This window comes from Micropterus salmoides, unplaced genomic scaffold (genome assembly GCF_014851395.1).
Source record: "Micropterus salmoides isolate LMB-PRFRI ecotype aquatic unplaced genomic scaffold, ASM1485139v1 Ms_hic_scaffold_1, whole genome shotgun sequence".
In the NCBI taxonomy this organism is placed as follows: Eukaryota; Metazoa; Chordata; class Actinopteri; order Centrarchiformes; family Centrarchidae; genus Micropterus; species Micropterus salmoides.
Window position 1 is genome coordinate 4,656,836 of NW_024040040.1, and position 22,535 is coordinate 4,679,370.

Sequence of the window (22,535 nt, forward strand, 5' to 3'; positions counted from 1 at the left end):
AAAAGTAATCAGGTACTTTGCAGATTCAGATTTTACACAAAAAATATTTGGTCAACAAGTAAAATATGAAGGAATATTATAGATGAACCTATCCAATAGTCTATAAAGTAATTTAAATTAGAAACATTTACTGTTACATGTCATTATCTTAATACTTGTTTAACTAAAGTAAAACTCGCAGGACCTTTTCTTGGAACAGAGTATTTGCTCAGTGTAGTATTAACAGTTGTGAGTACTTGATGTACTGGTTCACTGATTGGATGTTTTTGACCACTTCTGGTCCACAGACCTGCTGCACATCACTGTTCATGTGTTTATAAAGAGACTGCATGTCTCTACAGTAAGAAACTTTTTTTTAGTGTGGTGACGGCATGTGCCTATCCCGCCTCTGATTGGTTTACACTCGGTTTTTCTGTTGGTTTGGCAGGTGTATAAATTACACTTTAGGCAGGAGGAGTAAGTTGGGGAAGAGTTGTTGTTGGGCAGAGTAGGTTGGGTACATGTCTTCACCAGAGACCGTATATAATGCTGCATTCCAGGCAACTTGGAACTGGGAAATTTTCGACCTCTAACTAGAAAAACTATCCTGGAACGCCACCTGAAGTCAGATTTCCTACTTGTGAACTCTGAGGAAAAAATCTGTACCCCGACTTCACGAGTAGCAGCTAAATTACGTCACAAAACAATGTCAGCATCCAAGGAAGCACACACTGTAAATGGTAAACCATGAACTAAAAGGCAACAAAAAGTATATTTGCATGTATTTAAAATAATACGATCATATAGTAAAACCTGTTCTGCATACATTGATGTAGAAATATGTTTTGCATATTAGTTAGCTGGCTACAGTAAAGAATCTCATAAAGTCATCTTCTCTGCATAAAAGTTATTGTTAAAAACATTAGTAAGTGTAACCTACAACACTGACTTGAGGGTTACCTGATGTAGGCTAGCTAGAGGGCTACACAGTTAACTAGTAGCCTAACGTATGGGCTATTTATGTCAGTTGTTGCAGTTAAACTGCCATCCTTTTAATTAACACCTAAAACACTGCTGAGGGTGCAACTGTGTGCACACTTTGTCATGTCAGCCATGGTTTTTATTCCCGTTCGGCGTCATGCACCACCATGCACCTGGAACGCTTTGAAGTGGGTTTCAACTGGGAAATATCCCAGTTCTGACCGGTCCCGAATGCGGAATAAGAAATGGACGTAGTCATGGTGACGTCAGCCGTTGGTTTGTGGACTGCCGTTTTGAAGCCTCGAGTTTGGCCGATGGCGCCGCCATGTTGATTTTTTGAAACCAGGAAGTGCCCGGAAGTGACCGTATTTGGACGATTTATAATATCGGCAGTTTTACGAAAATTGGCAGCGAAATGAACATGTGTTCAAACGTTTTCGGAGTTGAGAAGCTCCCTAAGTGCCAACCACGGCTGCACGTCAACACAATGGAGGATAACCCTATCTGATAGCACGTTGGTCGAAGGCGCCGCTGTAGGGTTGACCGGTCGACATGCATATAATCAATAACTTTAGGCACACACCCTGTGATGGTTAAGGGTAAGAGGAAAATACTTCGGGGGGCTGTCAGGAATAGCTAGCTAGCTCCGGTTAGCTCCCCCAGGCCCAGTCACACAGACCACTGCAGCCAACACAGCAGACGTGTCCAGCAACAGCTGATAATGTTCGTACCGCTGCTATTCTGTCAATAAATTCTCAGTAATGTTGTAAAGTTTTAACCTAAATCGAGACACATCTGGCTCGTGATGTAACATTACAGAATATTCTTGGTTTGTGAAACTTAAAATCACTTTGGAGGAAATAAAATATAGAACAGTGGTCTGAATTGAAACATTGCTTTATTATTATCTTTAGGCTATTATAAATAAGTATTTGCAGGAATTACGGTATAAATATACTATATTAATAAGTATAGTAAATATTAACACATAACGGACATTGATTACTACATTGACACCTCTTTTTTAACGGCTCTTTTTTTCAAGGCCGAGCGGTCCAGATAATCATCATGTTTCGTGCGCGGTGGCTTCTGGGACAAACTTTTTTTTTTTTTTTCTCTACCCATCACTTTATTTGCATTTTCAATAAACAAACAGGCATCGTTGTAACATTGCATAGACCTTCCATTGTACAACTAAGCAGCATACAACCTTCTTGTAGTTCCTGTAGGAAGTAAGACTGCACTTAAACCCTTGTACAACATAGAAATAACCTCAACAACAAGGTTTTTCCCAAACCCAAAATATTGTAGTGTCTGTAAAATAAAGGGGTGTTCCAGTCTGTCAAAAGCTTTAAAAAAATCCAAATATAAGATAATACCGTTATCTTCCACCAAGTATGCATAGTCCAACATCTAAAATAAGCCGGGGGTTGTTATGCATTAAGCGATTCTGAAGAAAACCTGACTGTGTTTCACTGACAATTTTATACCACTTCATACCACAATTTTCATACCACTTTTAAGCCTAGAAGCCAAAGCATGAGTAAATATTTTATAATCAACATTAAGTAAAGTAATCGACCTTAAATTATCTGTAATTGTTTTGTCTTTGTTTGTCTTTGGGATTAATGTTATTATACCTTGTTTCATTGTTGTTAGTAACATATTACCGTTTAAACATTCTTTCAGTGCTTCAAAGAGTAATTATCTTACATCAGTCCAGAAAAACTTAAAATAAGTTAGTAGTTAACCCATCCTGACCTGGTGAATTTTTCCCCAGAGCCATTTTCTTTATAGCAGTATCAATCACATGTCCTTTTAAAGTCTGGGTCAATTTGAGGGATGTATGGTTGTAATGTTGTAAACATTTTTTCTGAGTTAGTGTCTGAGAACGAGTTATGATAAAACTTATATATTTCATTTGCTATTTCTTTTTGGTTGGTCACAACTGTATTATTAACATTCATCATTGTGATTGTATTTCTCTTCTGTCTTGTTTTTTCCAGTCTAATTAAATTCTAATTAAAGTCTAAATAAAAAATGTTTTCACCATCTTCTAGCCATCTCGCTCTGGATCTTATATATGCTCCTTTGGCTTTATTCAGATACAACTCATCTAATTTAGCTTGTAACCTAATTAGTTGTTCTTTATTTATATCATCTAACAAATTGCTTTTACAACACTCATTAATGTCGTTTATCAGTTGTATTTCTAATTCATTTTGCTGCTTTCTCATTCTTTTACCATAATCAATTGAATATTCTCTTACTTTAAATTTGAAGAATTCCCATTTCTTTCCATAAGAATCAATTTCCTCATTTTCCTTCACTGAAGATAACATTTTCCTTATCATATTACAGTAATATTCATCGTTTAGAAGATTTGCATTAAACTTCCAATATTTCTGTCTAAATGTTTCCTCCATGTCACTGTAACAGTAACAATACAGTGATCGGTAGTAGGACATGCAGATATGGTATATTTTAAAATCTCCTGAGTAACCAACCAAAAGTCTATTCTTGACTTACAACTTCCATTAAGTCTTACCCATGAGTACCCTTTTAAATTTGGGTTAATATGTCTCCAACCATCGATAAGGGAATTGTTGATACAAAATGATTCTGTAATGGGAGCATTATTTGAGAGGGGATATTAGTCAGAATACGCTACCCCTGAAATTATGTTAGAATATAATCAAAAAACAGAAGATATCATAACACTGTGAGTTATAACTTGGGATTATGGATATGGGATTGAAAAAGGGAGCACATAAGTTAGCATTTTTTGATAGGGCAGAGCGACTCGATAGACCCTGCTATCGATTTGTGCTACAGTAGCATTTTTTGACAAGGCAGCATAAATGGTCAGATAACCGGCCGGCCAGATGAGCTCACAGAGCCTTCAGTAGACATGCAGACCACTGCTGCCAACACGGCAGAGTAAAGACCCACAGCTGTGAGATAGTTGTCATTACATTCTGAGTAATTTTGTAAGGTAAATCAACTTAAATCAAGGGACATCTTGATGATGTACAGAAAAATAGTGATGTACAAAAAAAATCTGGTCTTGTGAAACTTTGGAAAAATTAAACAAATAGAAAGAAAGGGGACTGTCTTTGCTTTATTGCTATTATTATTAATATTGTTATATTAGATATTACATTGTTGGTGTACAGTAGAGTTGTGGTCACAGTATTTGCTTTTATTTTATATAATTTTTTATGTATGAGCAAATATATCTTGTGAAGTTAAAACCTACAGTTAACCCGATTCTGAGCTTTTTGTTTTGGGGGACAAAACCTGGCTGTTATAATAATTAGGGCGATTAAGAGAAATGCAGGCGGCCTCTGTGCTGGGGGTAATGTGCAATACCAGAAAGAACACATTGTCTCAAACCGTCAGCAGCGTTTTGTGTGCTTGTTAGTTCCCCAAGAACACAATGTTCTACTTGGTTTTGAGAAACACCCCGTGTCTCTCACGCGGGCCTCTCTGAGTGTTTCCTCAAAGTTTAGTTTGACTTCCGTGAGGTTGTAGCGCAGTTAGTTTTTCTCCATCTGAACCCACATCTGAAGGTAATGTAACATGTTTAAAATGTTTTCCTCCTTAATAAAAGCTGTCGTTATCTTAGTTACAATAGAAACAGCAGAAATCTGCTGCTCGATGCTTCATTTCTTCAATCTCACAGCTGAGTTTCACTGTAAAAAAAAAAAAAAAAAAGGAGGAAGGAGGCGAAACAGCCGCCATTAAGTTACAAATGTCCGCCATGTTGTTATATTTGGGATGTAAACAGTTGAATAAGAACAACACTAAACGTGTGTGGAAACTTACTGCGTTCAAGTACCTCGTGTTGCATTTATGGGTCACAGAAGGAACCAGCTATAATATTTAGTCCAGTTTGAGTTTTAAACCAGTTTTTAACAAGTAAATTACCAGGTTTCAGAAGCTCCTTGGTATTTTTATTAATTTCCTGATCATTTCTCTTAAGTTTCCTGGAGAACAAAGTGTCATTTGGTTCTAATTAAAGGGGGAACAGTTATTCTTTGTGTTTAAAGGCAGGTGTTAATTTCAAGAAAAAACTCAATTTAAAATTAATAAATATGAATTTATTTTTGGAAACTGTATCGTTTGTAGATACATTTCTCTATGAATCCTCTTCACTGAGCTGCTGTGATCTGACTGTTACACTTTCAGCAGCTTAGTGATTGACTGGAATTCATTCAGATGAAAACTGTCTCTATTTTACTGATGGTGGAAAAAACGTCTGATAACTGAACCTTTCTCACTGATCCAACTGATTTTGATTAAATGTTCAGCCCTAAAGAAGATATTTCATTTCAAGGTGTCAAACTAGAGAAAAAAATCCATGATTTCAGTGATGTCCTACAACCAGATAAAAACAGTTTTAACTGACCAGATAACCACAGTTACCGACTCTCAGTTAAAGTACTCTCGGTACAAAGTATTACAGTGGGGCTATTCAATTACAATTTCAACTGGGCCGGATTTTAAGACGGGGAGATGGGCCGGACGTTTTCTCACGAGTTGGGATGGGTATCATTAGGATTTTAATACCACACCTGTATTGGTACTCCTTATTGGTCCAGTTCTTTATCGATGTGCTTATCAGACCTATTTATTACTAAATAACTGCCTTTGAAAAAATATTTTATTTGAAAAAATTATTAAATATTTTTTAGTAGTTAAATGTTGTTTTTAGAGCAGCAACAGGATTTACAACAGCAAGGTCACTAATATCTCACTGGAAACAAATCTAAAATGTCAGTAATATAACTCATATTCCAGACAACAACTTACTGAGTGAAGTTTAGAAATAATCAACAACTCACTGCTTCCTCCTGTCCTCCCCCTCCTCCCTCTGCAGCTGCTGGTAGAGAGGAGGGCTGCTCTGTCTCCAGCAGCTCAGTTTAGCCTATGTGTGCCATATTTGAATGTACATGGCAAACTAAGCTGAACACTTACTAAAGACAGACAGCTTTCAAGGCTCTGCAGAGACACAGAGGCTGCAGGTGCGACAGTTATGTTGATTAGCAGTGGTTGGTACAGCGCATGTGAAACTCAACAAAGATAAGAAGGAAACGATAGAGTTCACTCTTGCTGCTTCCAGACACTATACATGTAGTTTACTTTTGTTGTCATCTATTTTAGATTATGTGTCGGGCCTCAGGGAGGTTGCTTCGAGGCCGGATGTGACTCTCTGTAAAAAAAACGTGTCTCTCACGCGGGCCTCTCTGGTGTTTCCTCAAAGTTTAGTTTGACTTCCGTGAGGTTGTGGCGCAGTTAGTTTTCTCCGTCTGAACCCACATCTGAAGGTAATGTAACATGTTTAAAATGTTTTCCTCCTTAATAAAAGCTGTCGTTATCTTAGTTACGGTAGAAACAGCAGAAATCTGCCGCTCGATGCTTCATTTCTTCAAACTCACAGCTCTGAGTGTCACTGTGAACAAAGGAGGAAGGAGGCGAAACAGCCGCCATTAAGTTACAAATGTCCGCCATGTAAACAGTTGAATAAGAACAACACTAAACGTGTGTGGAAACTTACTGCGTTCAAGTACCTCGTGTTGCATTTATGGGACACAGAAGGAACCAGCTATAATATTTAGTCCAGATTGAGTTTTAAACCAGTTTTTAACAAGTAAATTAACAGGTTTCAGAAGCTCGTTGGCTTTTTATTAATTTCCTGATCATTTCTCTGAAGTTTCCTGGAGAACAAAGTGTCATTTGGTTCTAATTAAAGGGGGAACAGTTATTCTTTGTGTTTAAAAGCAGGTGTTGATTTCAAGAAACAATAAATAATTTCTATTGACTTATCCAAGGCTTTTGACTTGGTGGATCGTCAGATATTGCTGCAAAGATTACAAACTATTGGACTTACTCAGAATGCACTGGCTTGGTTTCATGCGTATCTTGGCGATAGGAAGCAATGCGTGTTTATTGAAGGGCATCAGTCTGATCTTAATATCAAGCAAGGGGTTCCACAAGGTTCTATACTGGCTCCCCTTCTCTTTTCTATTATTCTGTTATTAATGAACTCCCATCATTATGTAAAACTTTGAATATTCATTTATATGCAGATGATACAGTACTCTATTTTTCTAGTCCAATTACAGATCTGTGCTTTGATTCGATACAAAACTGGTTAGCTATAAATGGATTAGTTCTTAACCATTCAAAGTCTTACATCATGTTGTTTGGAACAAAACAAAGGCTTAAATCTGCTACTAGTAATCTTTCAATTTCCACATCAAATGGTGCCCTACTTACTGAGGTTAATTGTGTTAAATATCTGGGGCTATGGATTGACTCTGAATTATCATATAAAAAGCATATTGATTATATATGTAATAAGATTGGCTGTTCTATTGGGTTTTTGTAAAGGTCAAAGAACTGTTTCACCATGTAAAAAAAGAGGCTGGTATCTCAGTTGTTATTGCCTGTTATCGATTTTGGAGACATTGTGTATCAAAATGCTTCAAAAGCTGATCTTATGAAAGTTAATGTTAAATTTAATAGTTTGTGCAGATTCATTCTGAATTGTGACTTTCAAACCCACCATTGTGTAATGTACAATCAACCGCAGTGGCTTTCTCTTGATAATAGAAGACAGATACACTGCTACCAGTATCCTGTTTATTTAAGTGTTTATCATTTTGCATAACTCTTATCATATTTATTATCTTAAAAGCAATAACAATCTTTTTTTCCTTCTTCCAAAAACTACACTAGAAATAGGAAAAAAAGCATTTAGGGTTAAGGCTCCTAGAGACTGGAACAATCTACCAGTTTTACTTCTTTGAAGTATCTAGGTTCATTTAAGGATGCTCTTATCATTACCTTACAACAGACTGCTCCTGTTAGTTAACTATTGTTACTTACTGTTATACTCTACAGTTTTACTATTAGTGTTGGTGTCTAGAGTTTGTGGCATGTGCAAGGTACATGAGTGAATGTGTTTTATTTTTATTGTTTTTTTGTATTCTTGAAATGTTTACTATTATGTGTTTGATGTTTGCTGTATATATTGTGTGTTTTTGGTCAGGACCCCCTCGAAAACGAGATGGTACATCTCAAGGGGTTTTTATCCTGGAAATAAATAAATTTCTCACAATCTGTGATCAGAGGAATTATTAATAATAATAATACATTTTATTTCTATAGCGCTTTTCAGGACACTTGAAGACACTTTACAGTCAAACCAGAAGTTATGTATATTAAAAACAGATAAAATGCATAACTGGCAAAATAAATGAAATGTAGGTAAAAACATGCAGTGTAGAAATCCATTAGAGCGTATAACCATATAAATAACAAACATCAGCAGGTGCAGTATAACATTATTAGAGGTTAAAAGCTAGTCCAAAGAATCAACATTTATGATCTGAGGTGCAGATCAATAATCACAGGCTGCTTCAAACCAGCGAGGACAAATCAGATCCAGCTCCTCTGAACACTTGTCGAGTGAGATGAAACTTTACTGCAAGTTGGAGACACAGTTCACTCCTTGTTGAGTCACATGTGGCTGAAATCTTCCTCTACTGGTGCTTAGAAAGCACGTGGCGCCACCTGGTGCTGCAATAGTGAACTGCAGAATGTCATCTGGAACCATAGACTGTATATAAAAAGGTTGTAACACAAAACATTTTAAACGCCCCGTCACCCTCCCTACAGAAGATTAGAGAGTGAACTGCTGCCATTTGTAGTAAATAAATGTGGGTACTTGGTATAAAAGTTTGAGAACATACCTGGTCTCCCCTATATTTCTGATCAGGCATCGATAAATAGAGTCTGGTGTTATCAACATCATAACACAGCAGTGACGTGGAAATCACACTGATTTTAAGAGATAAAGTCATTGTTCTAATGAGCTTTATGTGTGTCTTTCTCAGGAGGATTGAATAATATATTGGATTATTAATAAGTAAAGTTTTTAATATTTATTTTGGATAAATTATTGATTTGTTTGATTTGTGTTTCCTCTCCAGGTGAAAGTGTGCGAGCTGATGTGGATGTGAGTTCAGCAGCATGAGTCAGTGTGAGGACAAAGAGGAGGGAGACCCTTCCTCTAAACGCAGACGGATCGAACGTCTGAAAAAAAGGTGAGAGAGGATTTTCAGTCAGCACAGTTTGAAGTCAGCATGGCAGCAGGGTTTCATCATTAATGCACTTTGTTGGCATAATGCAGCTTCTTACAGCAAACAGTCAAATAACTTGTCTTATATAGAAAATGTGTTGACAAAGACAGAGATCTGTGGGGAAGTGATTCATCATCAAACATGGGGTACGATGAGGATTAACAGTGAGAGAGATTCTCATTATGGAGTCTTGGCTCCACATAGAGGAACATGTCAGATTACATTAGTCCTGGAGGCCTTACAGTGTTTTTATTCTCCCACAAAGACAAGGAATGAATGAACAGGATGAGCAGAGAGCTGACGACATTCTGTGTGAAGAGCTTCAGACTTTATTGAACTTTGCTCTGTTGATCATTTTGTTGTTGATAGCTGCTAGTTTCTCCAGCAGCTTCTGTGGCTGAAGACTAAAAACTGAACTTCTTCTCTGTCTAACAGGAACATTCTTGGAGCGGATGAATCTGAACCAGGACCTGAACCCAGCTGTGTGTCCCTCAAAAGCAACAAGTCCATGAACCCACCACTATTTTTCAAAGGAACAGAGTAAGTCAACATCAAGTTACTTTCTAATATGAGCAACATTTGGAAGAACAGATTCGTCCTGACGAGCAGCAACATCTTATTAACAAGAAGCAGAGGGTTAAATTTCACATGAGCTTGTCATTGGTTTATTATTTGAGTATCAAGAACGAACAACCTGCTGTAACCACAGCTGACTGAGTGGCAGCGATCAGTCAGTAAAACAGGAATAAACTCAGTGTGATCCACCTGTTCACTCAAACAGTCTGGTCTTTGGAGAGTAGTCTAACTGTGGCGCTGACAGGAGGATCGTTAGTGGACTCTGGCGTGCTGGTTGCTATGGAAACCGAGCTGCTCCCGTCTGCAGCTAAACTAAATGAAACGTTTTCAGTGAACGCTGGTTTAACAGTGAAGTAACATGAGCTACCAGTGGACACTGCAGCAGATACGAGTCTCGTCTGTTTGTGCAGCGCTTGTTTCACTGCAGCTGTCCAAAGACTAGATGTCCACAGAGGCACTTTGTGATGTCACTTAGACACAAAGATCACTTTCATTAAGGACCACAAAAGCACAAGTTCCCCAGGTCCAGGCTACAGCGGTGCATGTTCTGAATGTGTCCAGTGAGTTTTACAGCCAGCTCCTGCCTCACTTTCCACTTTGGCTGAAGTTCATTCTGTGTATTTCACAACATTAGAATTCATGAAACATCTCTGAACAAACTCTTCAGCTTCAGTCAGAGTTTGAAATCAACATGACGGCAGATCCTCAGGTTGAAAGAAATGGGTTTTACAGTTTTTGTCATTAAGTTGATCATTTTGTTGTTGATAGCTGCTAGTTTCTCCAGCAGCTTCTGTGGCTGAAGACTAAAAACTGAACTTCCTCTCTGTCTAACAGGAAATATTTGGGACTATTCTCTGCTGAACCAGGACCTGAACCCAGCTGTGTGTCCCTCAAAAGTGACGTGTCCATGAACCCACCACTATTTTTCAAAGGAACAGAGTAAGTCAACATCAAGTTACTTTCTAATATGAGCAACATTTGGAAGAACAGATTCGTCCGACGAGCAGCAACATCTTATTAACAAGAAGCAGAGGGTTAAATTTCACATGAGCTTGTCATTGGTTTATTATTTGAGTATCAAGAACGAACAACCTGCTGTAACCACAGCTGACTGAGTGGCAGCGATCAGTCAGTAAAACAGGAATAAACTCAGTGTGATCCACCTGTTCACTCAAACAGTCTGGTCTTTGGAGAGTAGTCTAACTGTGGCGCTGACAGGAGGATCGTTAGTGGACTCTGGCGTGCTGGTTGCTATGGAAACCGAGCGCTCCCAGACTCTGAGCTGCTCCCGTCTGCAGCTAAACTAAATGAAACGTTTTCAGTGAACGCTGGTTTAACAGTGAAGTAACATGAGCTACCAGTGGACACTGCAGCAGATACGAGTCTCGTCTGTTTGTGCAGCGCTTGTTTCACTGCAGCTGTCCAAAGACTAGATGTCCACAGAGGCACTTTGTGATGTCACTTAGACACAAAGATCACTTTCATTAAGGACCACAAAAGCACAAGTTCCCCAGGTCCAGGCTACAGCGGTGCATGTTCTGAATGTGTCCAGTGAGTTTTACAGCCAGCTCCTGCCTCACTTTCCACTTTGGCTGAAGTTCATTCTGTGTATTTCACAACATTAGAATTCATGAAACATCTCTGAACAAACTCTTCAGCTTCAGTCAGAGTTTGAAATCAACATGACGGCAGATCCTCAGGTTGAAAGAAATGGGTTTTACAGTTTTTGTCATTAAGTTGATCATTTTGTTGTTGATAGCTGCTAGTTTCTCCAGCAGCTTCTGTGGCTGAAGACTAAAAACTGAACTTCCTCTCTGTCTAACAGGAAATATTTGGGACTATTCTCTGCTGAACCAGGACCTGAACCCAGCTGTGTGTCCCTCAAAAGTGACGTGTCCATGACCCACCACTATTTTTCAAAGGAACAGAGTAAGTCAACATCAAGTTACTTTCTAATATGAGCAACATTTGGAAGAACAGATTCGTCCGACGAGCAGCAACATCTTATTAACAAGAAGCAGAGGGTTAAATTTCACATGAGCTTGTCATTGGTTTATTATTTGAGTATCAAGAACGAACAACCTGCTGTAACCACAGCTGACTGAGTGGCAGCGATCAGTCAGTAAAACAGGAATAAACTCAGTGTGATCCACCTGTTCACTCAAACAGTCTGGTCTTTGGAGAGTAGTCTAACTGTGGCGCTGACAGGAGGATCGTTAGTGGACTCTGGCGTGCTGGTTGCTATGGAAACCGAGCGCTCCCAGACTCTGAGCTGCTCCCGGCCTTAAAAGTAAATTTTCTAAAAATAAAGCCTTAGAAGTATTAAATTTCATTTACAAAGGTCTTAATTTTTTCTTGTCCTTTCATAGTTAAATAAATGCAGTAACATCTTAAATAAATACTTTTTTTGTCTGTATGTAACTTTAGAATTTACTCCGTTTGGTGTGACTTGGATGTTATACTGCAGTACAGATAACGTTATTGTTTACGTCAGTCTTACTTTCTTAGCGCAGTTCTTAGCTTTAATCTGGAGTGTTCGCTGTGCACGAGCTCTGCCATCCAAGTCATTTGTTAGGAAAGGAAACAAAAGTTTAATGTTAGCTGGTCGGCTCAGCTGGTCGAATGAGCAAGTGTCTGAAGGCCAGAGATCCGGACATGTTGGGGGACGAGGCTGAGTGCAGCGGTGCTGATGTTGGCACAACAGGCGGCTCGGCGTGCGAGTGAGTCACACTGTGGCGAGCGCTAATGAAACAGCGGAGCCGGAAGACCCGCTGCAGGTTCCCGGTCAGTGAATGTTACAACAGCAACGGAGAGACAGGTGTGTTTGAGACGAGGACAGTGTCTGTGTGCTGTTGTAGGGCAACGTTATGTGAATGGAAACCTCCAACATGCTCACGCACATTAAACCTACATCACCCAGATGTGCCGATCACCGGGACGAGGAAAAAACAAACCGGGGCCCAACTCCTTGTCCCGCTGCTTTCAAGCCAGTACTATATAATACTTTATTTCAAGCAGCCTTTAGATGCAAAAACAGAACAGGATGAAGAACCTCTGAAGGAAAATGGTGTAAAAATCTTTTCTTGTCTAGTTCTGGTGAACTCAATATTGTGAATCGTGCAGGTGAGCTAAGTGTATCGACACACCCCTCATCTGAACCCCTGTGTCCCCACCACTTGATTCACTTAATGTAATCAGAGTACAAACACACCCCAAAAGCTTTAGATAGATATTTATTTAGTCCTTGCAGAAATTCACTTTGTGTCATACAGCAAATAAACAACATCAACAGACCAACAACCAGAAAACTGCTTTGCCAACACAAACATACAAGCTACACTGAGGTGCAGCTCCAAGATTCAGCTCTGTTTTATTATCTCAGTGTTTGTTAAGAAATCCGATACTAGTAGGTACAAATGACCTGCGGGCCCGGTTGGTTCGGAGCGATGGCACCATGTACCGTCTGCCTGATGGTAACAGCTCATACTCGCCAAAGGGGATGTGATGCATCTCTAATAATCGCCTGTCCCTTCCTCACCAATCGGGACTCGCAGGACGTCGTCATGTGGCCCGAAAACAGAAGAAACTGGGAGAAGATAAGGAAGGTTTGGATTTGGCCGCGGGCCATTTACGTTGGCTGTATCCGTGCCTTAAGTTGTTCAACATGTTCAACTTCTCACAGAGCCGACATGCTTGTCAGTCACTTTTCCTCAACCGACCAATCACAGCCTGGACATTAAAAAAAGTCTTGAGGTGCCGATATGTGCTGCTTCTAGCTGCCTCCTGTAGAGCAACACGCTCCCCTTGTTCTGTTTTACACCTGTTTTCCTTGTTATTGTTAGAAATATTGTTTAACTTTGTTCAAGTTGAGAAATACACATTTCAAAATATCAGTATTTTGCGTATTCCTTGATAAGTAAGCGAGCAGACTCATAGCACCATGTGTTCCATTATAATCGATTCACAAATAATCGCAATATGACTTTTTCTCCAAATCGTGCAGCCCTATGAGGTGGTATGAAAAAGGTCTTAAAATGTCTTAAATTTAACTAACCCTGCTTACACCTGTCCAAAGACTTGATGTCCACAGGGACACTTTGAAAAAGCACTTTCATTAAGAAGGAAAACAAAAGTAAAAGTTACTGTTTCAGACCTCAGTGGGAGCTACAGCGCTGCATGTTCTGCGCTGCAGTAGTTTTCCAGCCAACTCATTTTCCACGTTGCCTGAACTGAAGTTTGTTCAGTTTATTTTACAACATTATAATTAATGAAAATGACCGATATGGGTTTTTGGGGGCTGATGCCGATATTAAAGTGAAAAAGAGCCGATATTTAGATTTAGAGAATGATTTGGATAGTAGACCCCATTACTGTATAAACTCCACTTAGAACAGGCTGATATTGAAAGCTGGTATGTATGTGGGCTTAAAACCTTTTCCTAAATGGATTATGTTAATAAAGTCGATTACAGTCTCAAAAAGTGAACGTGTAAACAATTGCACATCAATGAATATTTGTTGCAGGAACTTTTTCAGCAGTCTGTAAACAGAGAGAGAGAATAAGCATGTGTATTTCACTTTACACATAATCTGCCATCATTTCAATGTAGCTCATTCACATCTAGTTCATCCCTTTACCTGCACTCTTCTGACCAAAGCTAAGAGAAACCGTTTCTCATCATCTGTCTAAATCATGGCGTCTATGATCCAGTGAGCTGCTGTTGAATGTATCTAATACTACATGACTCTCTACAACGAGGACCTGCAGCTTTGAGATTTCATTTAACTAACGTTATAACTACAACCAGGACTTGATATTAACTTTTTTTGCTCACTAGCCAATGTGGCTAGTAGTTTTCCAAAGTTACTAGCCACGCAGCATTTTCACTAGCCACATTTTTGTTGTTGGAAAATTGAGATGATTAAAGTTGACCATGGTGGGCTAAAATTTACTAATATTGTCATTAGCTCTGATGAGGTTGTGTGCAAAGCTCCTTTTTTGAAAACATGTGGTCTATTAAGATAAACACATAAAATGTTTAGCTTGTAACGTTACATGACTTTAGAGAATATATCAAAGTGATGAACTAGAGACAAATGTGTGTAGTTCACAAGAACTGTCCACATTTGGTGGTTCACTTCTTACCGGGGTAGATCTCCATGGTAACTTATGCTGAACGGCTAACCTGCGATATAATCCTACAGAGACTGATTAAAAGCCTTAGGTTACTGTTGCCTACAGGTTTTTACAGCAGGATAAGCCTACTTGCTGCTTTGAAAAGTGTTTAATATTTTTTATTTGCTTTATTTGTTCGTTTCTCACACACCCTGACGCAGCCGTTAAAATAAATAGGTTTTATTTTTCTCATGTGAGGCTAAATATTATGAGCAGTTTGGTAGGGATATTGAAATACTACATTTTAATATGAATGTAGGCCATCTATTGTAGGTTAATATAGCTTTCTTAGGCCTACTATAGAGACTGTAGTCATGTTGTGAGTTTCCAGTCACCTAAATGTTGAGATTCAGTCTTTCAAACATTATCTGAGCACATTTTATGGCATGAATGGAGTTTTTGTTTCATTGCTTTATGAAGTTAATTTAGAACAATGTTTGGACACTTTTGAGTGAGTTAAATAAATTAATCTCATTTTTGACAACTTTTTTAAAGTGAGGGGGAACGACCACTTATTCAGTCTTTTACTGTGGAAACGCCGACACACAGGCGAGCTGAAAGAATGTGGCTGATATTTTCATACAGCTCATGAGAACACTTTTTATCAACGCAATATTATGGCTACGCCTATTAATTTAGGCGTTCACACTGGCGTGCTACTGTCGTATTTCTGTAGTGTTGCAGTTTAATCCTCTTTCATAAAATATGACGCTGTGCTGCCAGTGGACTTGTTCATGTCTGTGATTGGTCATCTGCTGCTAACACAGCCTCTTTTATGTGAACGCGCTCACGGCTGGATTGGGAAACCCTGGGTTGACTTACTGAGTTGATAACCAGCTTCGTGTTACCGTTTATCCCGATCACGATTGTTAGGGTTAGTTAAACCAGATAACGAAAACATATCCTGGGTATGTTGGACTCGCTTCGTGGTACAGGCCCCTGGTCGCCCTCTTGTAGGCAAAATATGCAACACCCATGATATGAGTGAAGGATCTGACTCGAGGTTTCTTTTTTAATTGTCATATGTCTGCCGTTATAAACGGCCGATGCTGATTAAATGCAATTAGCTCATATCAGCTGATGTTATCGGCTCTACTCTGAACACATTCTTCAGTTTCAGCGTGCTGATATTATCGTTTGATATGAGCTAATTGTAGGTATCAGCGTTTATAACAACCAATTAATGACAATTTAACCAAAACAGAGTTGTATCCTTCACTCATGTCATGAGTGTTGCATAGTTTGGCCACCAGAGGACGCTCTGCAATTCCCCTGCTAACAACACTGCTGCACCACAAAACTAAACAAACAGCTGACCGGAGTCGAGCAGAGTTTAGCAGAACCCACGACGGGAATATCAAGAGGTAGTTGTGGCCAATTCCGTTAGAAGCTCCTGACTGCAGTGTGCAGAGAGGGGCGGGGCTCAACATGGGCGGCGTTAAACGTTTGAACCCGCCCACGTTGAACAAAGCTCTACGGAGAAGCCCCATAGTGGAGGCCATAGACTGAAACTCACATTGGACTTCAGATTACAGAAACAATTGAACTGTGTCTTTGACATTAAGTTGCACATTCTGGGATTACGTTATGTAAAGGATAATGTACGGCGAGCCGGTCATTGTTTCCTCGGCACCAGGAGAGGTGAGGAATAATCTGGTGACAAGTCACAAGAAGTACGGGGGATATAAGCCATGGATGGTTGTATGATGAGTTACTGGTGTGTAGCTTCGCCAGGTGCCCAACTGTGGTCGCACCAACACACAACCACAAACCTTTACCTTGTGTTTATCTCTGTGTGGACGGACATAATGAGACTAATTCTTCATGATTCCTCCAGAGTCGACCAGGAGAGTTCAGAGGTTCCCATTGGTCAGTCTGTCCAGCAGCATCAAACACACCAGGACGAGCTGGCTGACAGTCTGCAGAGCAGTAAGAGGATTTCTCTAAAGATTTAACCTGCTGGATAAACAGGACATTTACTGATGTCTCATGAGATGGAGGGAAATATGTTCAAATACTAATTCTTTAGGAGATGGTGAAATATTGGCTTTATCTTAAGGTAACTGATATTTTTTGTTGTGTGTTCATTCAGGAACTCCCTCTTCAGTTTGTCAGCCTAAACTTAAATCTAACCTGAAGAAGAAGTTCCAGTGTGTGTTTGAGGGGATTGCTAAAGCAGGAAACCCAACCCTTCTGAACCAGATCTACACAGAGCTCTACATCACAGAGGGAGGGACTGCAGAGGTCAATGATGAACATGAGGTCAGACAGATTGAAACAGCATCCAGGAAACCAGACAGACCAGAAACAACCATCAGACAAGAAGACATCTTTAAACCCTCAAAAATCAGACCAATGAGAACAGTGATGACAAAGGGAGTGGCTGGCATTGGGAAAACAGTCTTAACACAGAAGTTCACTCTGGACTGGGCTGAAGACAAAGCCAACCAGGACATACAGTTCACATTTCCATTCACTTTCAGAGAGCTGAATGTGCTGAAAGAGAAAAAGTACAGCTTGGTGGAACTTGTTCATCACTTCTTCACTGAAACCAAAGCAGCAGGAATCTGCAGGTTTGAAGAGTTCCAGGTTGTGTTCATCTTTGACGGTCTGGATGAGTGTCGACTTCCTCTGGACTTCCACAACACTAAAATCCTGACTGATGTTACAGAGTCCACCTCAGTGGATGTGCTGCTGACAAACCTCATCAGGGGGGAACCTGCTTCCCTCTGCTCGCCTCTGGATAACCACACGACCTGCAGCAGCCAATCAGATCCCTCCTGGGTGTGTTGACATGGTGACAGAGGTCAGAGGGTTCACTGACCCACAGAAGGAGGAGTACTTCAGGAAGAGATTCAGAGATAAGAAGCAGGCCAGCAGAATCAGCTCCCACATCAAGACATCACGAAGCCTCCACATCATGTGCCACATCCCAGTCTTCTGCTGGATCACTGCTACAGTTCTAGAGGAGGTGTTGAAGACAAGAAAGAGAGGAAATCTGCCCAAAAACCCTGACTGAGATGTACATCCACTTCCTGGTGGTTCAGTCCAAAGTGAAGAACATCAAGTATCATGGAGGAGCTGAGACAGATCCACACTGGAGTCCAGAGAGCAGGAAGATGATTGAGTCTCTGGCAAAACTGGCTTTTGAGCAGCTGCAGAAAGGAAACCTGATCTTCTATGAATCAGACCTGACAGAGTGTGGCATCGATATCAGAGCAGCCTCAGTGTACTCAGGAGTGTTCACACAGATCTTTAAAGAGGAGAGAGGGCTGTACCAGGACAAGGTCTTCTGCTTCGTCCATCTGAGTGTTCAGGAGTTTCTGGCTGCTCTTCATGTCCATCTGACCTTCATCAACTCTGGTGTCAATCTGCTGGCAGAAGAACAATCAACCTCCCAGAAGTCTCAAACAAGAAAAGATGAATCTGCAGTGACACAGTTCTACCAGAGTGCAGTGGACCAGGCCTTACAGAGTCCAAATGGACACCTGGACTTGTTCCTCCGCTTCCTCCTGGGACTTTCACTGCAGACCAATCAGACTCTCCTACGAGGCCTGCTGACACAGACAGGAAGTAGCTCAGCGCACAATCAGGTAGCGGTCGAGTACATCAAGAAGAAGATCGAAGAGATTCCCTCTGCAGAGAAAAGCATCAATCTGTTCCACTGTCTGAATGAACTGAATGATCGTTCTCTAGTGGGGGCAGATCCAACAGTCCCTGAGTTCAGGAAGTCTCTCCACAGATAAACTCTCTCCTGCTCAGTGGTCAGCTCTGGTCTTCATCTTACTGTCATCAGAAAAAGATCTGGACGTGTTTGACCTGAAGAAATTCTCTGCTTCAGAGGAGGCTCTTCTGAGGCTGCTGCCAGTGGTCAAAGCCTCCAAGAAAGTTCTGTAAGTGAGATTTATTCATCAATAAATACTCTGCTATCTTTCAACAGGAGGAAAAAATAAATACCTTATTTATTTAGTTAGTGATGTCTCTCCAGCCTGAGTCTGTATAACCACTCAGATAGTAGCTGTGATCATGTGTAGCTTGCATTTTGTTGTAATTCAGATATTGTTCAGAATGAAATATGAACTATATATAGCCGAATCAGAATTGTCAAGTCCTGCCTATAGTCGAATCATGTACGTGCTTGTGCAGGGTGATTGTGAGCAGCGAGGGTTACACACGGTTTATCTTGAGAAGCTGCAGAGCTGCAGTCTCTATTTAATAGTCACTGTAACTTACACTCTAAACTACAAATAAACTGAGGCTTATTGTTGATCATTTTCTCTCTGCTCGCCTGCTATTCACCGGTCCTGTGCAGAGTTTAGCGTGCCGCACATCGCGCTTCCTCGCGGTAATGTCGTGTAAAAATTCAAGACTTGGGCCAGATAAGAAAGCTTGAACTTTTACCAACATTTTTATTATCAACAAAAATAGACACCAATTAGAACACAAAAGTTCCACCGGAGTGTTTTAGAGATCGGTGCAAAATAGAGTCCCATTCTGTAACCAGGACAGAGTCGACATGAAAACCATGTAACAACCTCCTTCTGGACCTCCTTTTATAGCTCTGTTTCTTGGCTTCACATCATCTCTTGGCTCTCTTTCCTACTGCACCTGAGTCTGGGAAAGTCCAAGATTTTCACGTGCCTAAACATTTGGTGGGAAAGTCCCTGACTGCCTGCTCCTCCTCTCTGTGTCCTCTGCATGCTCTCTGCTTGATCATGCCATTTCATCCATAACCTGACTTTTATGGAATAAACTGGTGTTGTTTGTGCTCTGTGCTAGAAACAGGACATTCTTACTGTGATGGACTGTACGTTTTGTAATACATTTGCACAAAATCTGCTTCTATATTTTCCTTTGCAGGTGTTTTTGATGCTGCCTCACTGTGCTCCCTCCCTTTTCTCCCAAAGCACACACACTCAGAGCTGTAGAGTTTTAACACTGTGATCTAACTTTACACTATAAAATAACACTTTAAATGATGACAGTGTAGACCACCATTGCTCTAGTAATTAATGATAACAATTTAGGCTATAATGCTCCAAAATAATTCCCAACAGCGGCTCCATTTCAAGTAACTGTCTAAAACTGATATAATAATCTTTGTGTGGTTCATCAATGGTGATAAATGATCCGAACGTCCCGTGAGGTGCCGACAACTCTGCACAACACCAGTAAAGCCAATAAATCGTGCAGCCCTAGTTCCTCCTCTGCCACTACACACATGCGCACTGACTCCTCTTCTTTGAGAGCTGGGGTTACAGTTCCACTGGTCGTCTGTTTATTCCTCATTCAGTCAAGATTAGTTGCCACATCTCCAACATGTTCAAAGTCAAACAGCAAAGATTTTAACATGTGCTGAGAAGAGATTATATACAGTGTAGTTTTGAGACTCAACATTTTAAAACAATTGGTATTTCCTCTCCAGACTGAGTGGCTGTAACCTCTCAGAGAGAAGCTGTGAAGCTCTGTGCTCAGTTCTCAGCTCCCAGTCCTCCAGTCTGAGAGAGCTGGACCTGAGTAACAACAACCTGCAGGATTCAGGAGTGAAGCTGTGTCGGACTGCAGAGTCCACACTGTAAACTGGAAACCCTCAGGTCAGATAAAGTTACAGTTTGTCTGAATATTTAAGTATTTCTCTAAATATCAAGCTCCATTTAATTTAACCATCTCTCATTTCACAGAACAATCAATCATTGAATTTACAAATGTATTTTGTTGTAATTCAGATTCACATATTATACAGCGTGAAATAAATCTGGCTGAGATGGAAACCTACTTTATCTTTGTACCATAATAATACTGCATGATATAAAGTGCATAGTATTAAATATAGTTAATTCTCATATCTACAACATGTTTAGAGTAAAACAACAAAGATCTTAACACTTGCTGAAAAGATATTGTATCAGCAAAAGTCCAAACTCAGTGTTTTAAAACCAATGTTTGTTTTCTTGTTGTTCTCGATTATTTCCTCTCCAGACTGAGTGGCTGTAACCTCTCAGAGAGAAGCTGTGAAGCTCTGTGCTCAGTTCTCAGCTCCCAGTCCTCCAGTCTGAGAGAGCTGGACCTGAGTAACAACAACCTGCAGGATTCAGGAGTGAAGCTGTCTGTCGGACTGCAGAGTCCACACTGTAAACTGGAAACCCTCAGGTCAGATAAAGTTACAGTTTGTCTGAATATGTTGAAGTTATTTCTCTAAATATCAAGCTCCATTTAATTTAACCAGTCTCTCATTTCACAGAACAATCAATCATTGAATTTTCAAATATATTTTATTGTAAATCAGATTCACATATTATACAGCGTGAAATAAATCTGGCTGAGATGGAAAACCTACTTTATGTTTAATACTATGCACTTTATTATCATTGCAGGTTTATTTATTACTGGTACAAAGATAGTTAATTCTCATATCTACAACATGTTTAGAGTAAAACAACAAAGATCTTAACACTTGCTGAAAAGATATTGTATCAGCAAAAGTCCAAACTCAGTGTTTTAAAACAAATGTTTGTTGTCTTGTTGTTCTCGATTATTTCCTCTCCAGACTGAGTGGCTGTAACCTCTCAGAGAGTAGCTGTGAAGCTCTGTGCTCAGTTCTCAGCTCCCAGTCCTCCAGTCTGAGAGAGCTGGACCTGAGTAACAACAACCTGCAGGATTCAGAAGTGAAGCTGATGTGTGCTGGACTAAAGAGTCCACATTGTACTTTGGAAACGCTCAGGTCAGGATTAATTAACTCACTCAATTGATGGCTATTTAAAATCTGATTCACATAAGTGGATGTCTAATAATATAATTTGTCAAGGACCTTTAACTTCAACCGGCAGTTGTTTCTAGACTCAGAGAATGACTTTACATTAAAATTTCTTGTGATTTTCTGTTGTTTGCTGTTTATATTAAATGCCGCAAATTATTTTAAAGATTTGTTTTAAATTTTCATCTGGAACAAAAATGTACCTGAACAAAAAACTAACAAACAGAAAAACTTTACCGCCTCTTGTTCACAGAGGGTTCATGTTTGTGTCGTTTTGTGTGTTTCCAGACTGTCAGGCTGTCTGATCACAGAGGAAGGTTGTGCTTCTCTGGCCTCAGCTCTCCCCTCCCATCTGAGAGAGCTGGACCTGAGCTACAATCATCCAGGAGACTCAGGAGTGAAGCTGCTGTCTGCTAAACAGGAGGATCCACACTGCAGACTGGACACTCTCAGGTATGAAGAGGCCTGCTGCAGCCACAGACTGTCTGATAGAGGAGGTCTTTTTGGTTAATGTTGGATATGAGTTGTAACGGCTAAGGCCAGGAATCCACTGACTCCTGCTGCACCAGCCACAGCAGCTGCATCTGTGGAGGTCAAAAACTAGTTGGCCTTTCCCTCGGGCAACACCTGTGCCTGGTTGCACCTGCCCTCCTAAGTAGATGAGCCCCAATTAGATATGCCGGCACTATGGTACCACCTACTGGCCAAACGGTGACGTACAACATTAAAATGGCTCCTACATGAGTGTTGATATGATCATATGAACAATCACACATGTAGGAAGCCTTTTTCTTTTGCTCAGAAGAGAAACACTAACTAAACATAAAACGGAAATATTTTTGTAGGAGATCTCCAAGGAGAACATCTCCAGGAATGAACATGATAATTGTCTGGTAATAATATGTAATTATAACAATATA

At 40.1% G+C, this 22,535-nt stretch overlaps 2 protein-coding genes and 1 pseudogene across 3 annotated transcripts in view; 2 read left to right on the forward strand and 1 right to left on the reverse strand.

Moving 5' to 3' along the window:
- Positions 1-22,535, reverse strand: part of LOC119910112 (nucleotide-binding oligomerization domain-containing protein 1-like) — a 1,078,472-nt gene that overhangs the window by 83,826 nt on the left and 972,111 nt on the right. The gene's annotated exons all lie outside the window — the stretch shown is intronic.
- Positions 1-22,535, forward strand: part of LOC119903097 (NACHT, LRR and PYD domains-containing protein 12-like) — a 242,149-nt gene that overhangs the window by 77,845 nt on the left and 141,769 nt on the right. The window lies entirely within an intron of this gene.
- Positions 1-22,535, forward strand: part of LOC119905742 — a 60,188-nt pseudogene that overhangs the window by 32,883 nt on the left and 4,770 nt on the right.